The 6,639-nt window shown below is 40.2% G+C and overlaps 1 protein-coding gene across 1 annotated transcript in view; it reads right to left on the bottom strand.

Annotated features, from left to right (window-relative positions):
* The window catches only part of LOC108576501 (prolyl 4-hydroxylase subunit alpha-1-like), a 221,164-nt gene that overhangs the window by 176,660 nt on the left and 37,865 nt on the right, over positions 1–6,639 (bottom strand). Inside the window, exon 2 of the mRNA XM_017939510.1 lies at positions 6,288–6,341. The gene's annotated coding sequence lies outside the window, so the exon portion shown is untranslated. The remainder of the gene's footprint in view (positions 1–6,287; positions 6,342–6,639) is intronic.

The raw sequence follows: 6,639 nt of genomic DNA on the forward strand, positions 1-6,639 counted from the left end.
GTGCTAGATAATTTCAAGTGGAACACACACAGCTGGCTAAACGGGACAAACGACTTTATCACGGGACGGCTTCTTCATTTGCATCAGAATCGGCGCAACTATAAATATCCGTGATTTCGTAGATCGTAACGCGTCCGATTAGGTTGGAACACGCGGGGGCCAACTGTTGTAAATCTCGAAAGGGCCTAGACTTGCTTCTCCAACTTAACAAGTGGCCAAGCTCCGGCTATCGTTCAGTTGAATTGTTTCGCCGTATCTTTATTCCAGATGCTAATTACAGACGAGTTCTCGCCGCACAGCGAGGATTCTTCCTTCCTCTTAATTCTCTCGCCAGAATTTTCACCGTGTTAAACTCTCTTAACCCTAGAGCGGTCCTCGGGTCTTCTTTGACCCATCGCCTTCTTATCTTTCTAATTACTTTTGCTGTTACCAAATTTACGTTCCCTTAACAATACGTCGAAAGTTCATTACCTAAGTTCACATGGCGCGCTGGTAACAAAAATTGCTACACCTAATACCTTTGGGTCAAAAAAGACCCAAAAACCACAAGTGTACGGTCGAACGAAAGAACGCACTAGGGTTAAACTGATGATTCGGAGAAACGTTCGAGAATAATGTTTTTTGTTTGACCGATTTTAACCCCCTTTTTCCCTAAATTATTTTGTGACAAATATGCAATTTTGCAGAATATAGAAACAATGTTTTATTACAATTGAAACGTACTTAGTTGACGTTTATTTCGAATATTTTATAAAAAGATTTAATAGAAAATATAGATTACTATAGAAGAGGTTAAGGTGAGATGAATTTGCACAGTGGTAAATTCTTTTTAAGCTGATATTTTAAAGAAACCTTGAAATCTTAACCCTTTCGTTCCCAAATTATCTTGTGACAAATGAGCCATTTAATTCAAAAATAAACAACGTGGTTGTGTCAGACTTTATTTGATTACCATTTGTTACCGATATTTTATGAAAAGATTACACAGAAAACATGGATAAATTTGCATAATACTAAACTTTTCTAATCTGATCTTTTAAAGAACCATTTAAGAATAATTTACCTTTTATTTAAAAAAAAACCTTAGCCCCTTCATTCCCAAATTATTTTGTACCAAAAATACAATTCAATTGACAAATAAACATAATGTATTTGTACGACATTTTAATATTCGATTCTAACTCAAGTACATTTAGTTGACATTTATTTGAAACGTTTGATAAAAGGACTACCTAGAAAACAGCTACAGCAAAAAGGGTTAAGACAGTCTTCCCCAGTTTCTGTGATTTGCCGAAATTTTCTCCGCGAGTACTCAAGCGCTCACACCACCCCTGAAGAACCTCGAAGCCGCACCACTTTCGACTTCACAAAGTGTTCCTCGGTTTCATCGATCCTCTCTCTAATTTTTTTTTTTACTCGCTTCGCCGTTTCTCTCTCAGTTTCTTTCTCGTAAGTTCGCCGTTTTCCAAGATTCCTCAAGACGTTGCCCTCGATTTTACAAAATGCTTCCCAGTTTTATCGAACCTCTTCCTGTTTCTCCAACTCATCCCCTTTCGAACCTCTATTTCATCCTCTTCAACCTCTTAAATCTTCGCCAATTCTCTGTACCATCCGCAATCTCCTTCGACAGTTTCGTTGATTTCCTCGTCCCTGTTTTTCCACTTCTTCGAGTATTACACATATACACTCCCTTTCGAAATTTCTGTCCCATTATCCGACGATGATTTTTCAAACTTTCGTCCATCTATTTTCCCCCAGCGGAGAGCTACGAATTCGCTACTCTCGTCTCTGAATCCCGCGATTCCATTTCCACCGCAACGATTCCTCCAATAATTTCTACCTTTTCATCGTGATAAATTGCGGCCGATAAATCCATGTTCCATTATGCCGCGTATTAGTTGGCGAATGATAAATTAACATAAGAATGGACGTCGAATGGAGTCCGAACGATACCACGTAAATGCAGTTACCCCGATCGCGAAAATATCCCGTCGTTCGAGTGGACTTTCCACGTGAAGCGATTCGTATCCATCCACCTCTGGCCAAAGCCGATCCGCTCTTTCGAATGCAAATTAGGTATTAACGAATTTTACAGCTGTACGAATTTCTTCGGCAATTTTGCGGACAATTTTTTCGCTATGAATTTCTTCTTTTTTTTTTAAGGAATTGTGATTTGTCGAAGGGAACGTCGTATATTAATTTTTGAATTCTTTGGCAACAGTGAACGAGTGATTTTACATTACGAATGGATCTTAATTTATTAGGCAAATTATTGTGGAAATTTTGACGAAAGGGATCTATGATAAAGATAAGAAATCGTAGAAAATATAGACACTGTAAAAGAGGTTAGGGTTAGGTTACGTTCTATATTAATTTTTTAATTCTTTAAGTCGTTATCACGAGCGATTTTCCATCACAAGTGGATCTTAACTCATTAGGCAAATTATTTTGACAAAAGAGATCTAGGATAAAGAAGAAAGAATCGTAGAAAATATAGAATATTTAATATTAAACATTCCTAATCTGCAGTTTCAGAGAAATATTAAAAAAAAAAAAAAATACTCAAACACTTAACTAACTTAAATTTCGCCAATAAATCTTAATCAAAAAAGTACTCGCTCGTTCTCGCTTCAAAAAACAGCCCGAAAAGATTGCTTTTCTATTTCCCCAGTTTCAACCCGACCGCTTTAAAATTGCCCCGGGGTGAAAAAAATTGGTCTTTTCGTTTCTTTCGACGATTTCCGAAGGAATTAGCCAGTTTTTCGGAGCAGCGTCGATGGTTTCGAAGGACACAAGACCGGGTTCAGTTTTCGGGATAAACGAAATAATCTCGCGAGTATCGAGTCGTCACGTGAAATTTCGTTTTCCTCGAGCGATGGGGGTCGCCGCTGCTATTCACAAAGTAATACCATAAACTTCCTGCCGGCCCGTTACGAAAGCCCGCGAACGGAAATAACGAAATAACTCCGGAACTCGATCGATTTCATCCCTTTCCGCGGCGATACGCCGTCTATCCTCGTTTCGTATTCAGCTTTTGTCTCCTGGCTACAAGTTACTCCAGCCACCACCTCCCTCCCCTTCAATATTTCATGATTTGCGTTACGCACGCTGACCAGCCACCCTCCAAATTGCTGGATCCGCCTTGCAACCCCTTTTTTCCCTGCCTCTGCTCCATTTTTTCAAGATTTTTTCCCTCCTTTTTGTACAAGTCCGAGCTGCATCGATTTTACGAACTTTTCTCGGAGTTTTGTCGTGCTTTTGTGCGTTTAAAATTGAGGAATTAGGCGAGATTAGCTTTTTCGAAAATTTCAATGTTTCTGATGGAGGGAATGTGAAAATATAGCGAATTCGTTGTGCAATCTTGTAACGAGAAATTGTGAGAGTATGGTCGAGGGAGCGTTGGGACTCGCGCTGGTCTATGACCCGCAGACCGAGAGGTCCCAACACCCTGACACCCCCACGCGCTAAAGGCTGGGTCAGTAAGGACCCCCAACCTGTGCCAGGGTGGCAAGAGAGGGGCGTCAAGGCATGTATATAAGGACGCGTTGAATAATGCTAAGGGGAATATATCAGAAAGATTATTATGAAACGTGCAGTTGGTAAAGACGGACAAGAAAGGAACGAGGCGTCAACGAGAACAAATAAATATAGTTTCAGCATCTGTTTAACAAATCCTGACAAGTATCATTTAACCCCGCACAACCCTTACAAAATGCAGTTCAATTGCTATAGATTCAAAATTAATAGAATGTTACTAAATAAAACGTTAGAGCATTTGTTTTTCTAATTTTAGAAAAATAATGGTTGAAGGGGTTAAATGGAAATTTTGCATTGGTCCAGCATAATGCACAGCATCAGTTTTTAATTATACAATAAAAGTTTCATTCACCTGAAATATTCACGAATAAATCGACGCCACTGACAATTTTTACAAAATTATACGAACAAAAATTTAATAAAATATGCAAATTATAAAATAATAAAAATTTCACTTTCCTCCAATTTATTCGTATAAAAAATCGATCCACCACATTAGCAACTAGCATTTCTTCCCCTAAATTCGTCGTACTAAACGAAACCTTAGCACGAAATGTTCGCAATCTAAAATAATAGCCGTCTGGTTCGATAGAAAAATGCAAAGGACCGAGAAGATTCGCGTAAACTGCTGTTTCTTTCGATTCGATCATCAAAGCCGTGCCTTTTCAGCCTGCCTTTATGACATCCACTCGCGCGATACTTCTTTTATTCCCGATCCTTGGATTTCCGCTAATTCCAGTCGAAATTGCCGCGCTACGGAACGCAAAGAAACAAATTGCAACCGGTCGAAGGATCCTCCTCTGTGCTCTTTATCCTCGAATTCCACTGGTTAACCCGTTCGGTTTCCGCGTCTTTGAGAACCGCCAGATCAAAAGGGGTGGCTCGCCACCTTCTATTTATCCTCTTGCGACGTCAGTGGTGCTTCCTAGCAATTATGTCGCTTTCAGAAACGTCGAGAAGCTATTATGACATCGTTATTATTTTTCACCCGATCGCCGGCGGAGCAGTCCCCACAAGAGTATGGTCGAGGGAGCGTTGGGACTCGCGCTGGTCTATGACCCGCAGACCGAGAGGTCCCAAACGCCTTGGTATAAAAAATCGATCCACCACATTAGCAACTAGCATTTCTTCCCCTAAATTCGTCGTACTAAACGAAACCTTAGCACGAAATGTTCGCAATCTAAAATAATAGCCGTCTGGTTCGATAGAAAAATGCAAAGGACCGAGAAGATTCGCGTAAACTGCTGTTTCTTTCGATTCGATCATCAAAGCCGTGCCTTTTCAGCCTGCCTTTATGACATCCACTCGCGCGATACTTCTTTTATTCCCGATCCTTGGATTTCCGCTAATTCCAGTCGAAATTGCCGCGCTACGGAACGCAAAGAAACAAATTGCAACCGGTCGAAGGATCCTCCTCTGTGCTCTTTATCCTCGAATTCCACTGGTTAACCCGTTCGGTTTCCGCGTCTTTGAGAACCGCCAGATCAAAAGGGGTGGCTCGCCACCTTCTATTTATCCTCTTGCGACGTCAGTGGTGCTTCCTAGCAATTATATCGCTTTCAGAAACGTCGAGAAGCTATTATGACATCGTTATTATTTTTCGAAAATGCTTCCACGTCGATTTCCTTCATTTCGTGCTTCCACATTTGGGGAAAAATGATTATAATTTTGTATCTGCACTGAATTTTCTTTGGTTTGGAAGAAGAGGTTGTTTTGAATGTGAAAATAATTATAACATTGTAAGAATCGACGGAAAAATTTTTAGGGATCCAACGGGAATCGAACCCGGGACCTTCGGTTTAGCAAGCCGAGGCTCTGCGCACTACGCCAACTACTCCCTCTGTACTTTTCCTTGTCAATTTCCCTTTTTAGGTACGGAGATCCCGATACTACAACATTAGGCTTACGTTGAGTCTTTTTTTTCAACTGTATAGAAGCCAACGTGGGTAACTTTATCAAATCAAAAATACAGGAAATTTTTTAAAATTTCGCTCGAGACGTTTTAACCCTTCCACTACTATTGGCGCCTATAGGCGCTTTGAAAATTTGTTCGTATCGTGCTATTGGAGCCTTTTGCCCCGATACTACAACATTAGGCTTACGTTGACTCTTTTTTTTCAACTGTATAGAAGCCAAAGTGGGTAACTTTATCAAATCAAAAATACAGGAAATTTTTTAAAATTTCGCTCGAGACGTTTTAACCCTTTCACTACTATTGGCGCCTATAGGCGCTTTGAAAATTTGTTCGTATCGTGCTATTGGAGCCTTTTGGCGCACTTCTATGTTAATACAAGCGTTAATTTGATCCTCTACACTCTTCCACGTTAATTCAGTGAAACAAATTCTAAAATGACACGGCTAAAAAAGAACGTTTGCGGCCGTTGTGGAATATTTGAATATGCCACGCGCGTTGTGCACTAAAATTTGCCGTAGCCAAAGGGTTAAAAAGCGAACTACGTAAATTTATCAATTATCTCTCCTTCATGTTTCACAGAGCTAATTACTCTGCCTTCTGAGCAGCTCAAAAATTGAAAATTTTCAAGGGAACATATAGCAATGTTCGACAATACACAAGTATTAATCTCTGCTGCATTACGAGGCTTTTCTACATTCCTCTCCCTGCCACAATTCTCGATTCGATCATTATCCGGAATCAATACTCGAGGAAGAACACATTTTCTCGTTTCTCTTTATCTCTCTTTCATCGATCAGATTCGAACGGTGTATTTCAAAGGGGGGAGAGAACATACCTCTATATGGTTGAGCAACGTAAAGCCAATGTTATGCACTGCTATTCCGTTAGTCTGTAACAAAGAAGAATTATCGGAAAGTTAGTTGAGCATTTTGCCAATTAAGGATCGTAACAAGCTGCTCGACGGAAGAACAGTTTTTTCCCTTGTTTGTTTCTTATTTTCTTTGTTTCGACAACGAGAGAGGGAAACGCGCGTCTCGTTGTATTAAGGAAAACGGTTATTATTGTTACTCGATAGGATACGCGGGAAACGAAAGCTTAAACGAGACGATAACGAGAGGAGAAACGAAATTTGCCGGCAACGCGAAAATTACCGGGGAACTTCGGTCCCGCGGAAACTTAAGAAGCCC

The sequence above is a fragment of the Habropoda laboriosa genome, unplaced genomic scaffold (assembly GCF_001263275.1).
Source record: "Habropoda laboriosa isolate 0110345459 unplaced genomic scaffold, ASM126327v1 scaffold291, whole genome shotgun sequence".
Classification (NCBI taxonomy): Eukaryota; Metazoa; Arthropoda; class Insecta; order Hymenoptera; family Apidae; genus Habropoda; species Habropoda laboriosa.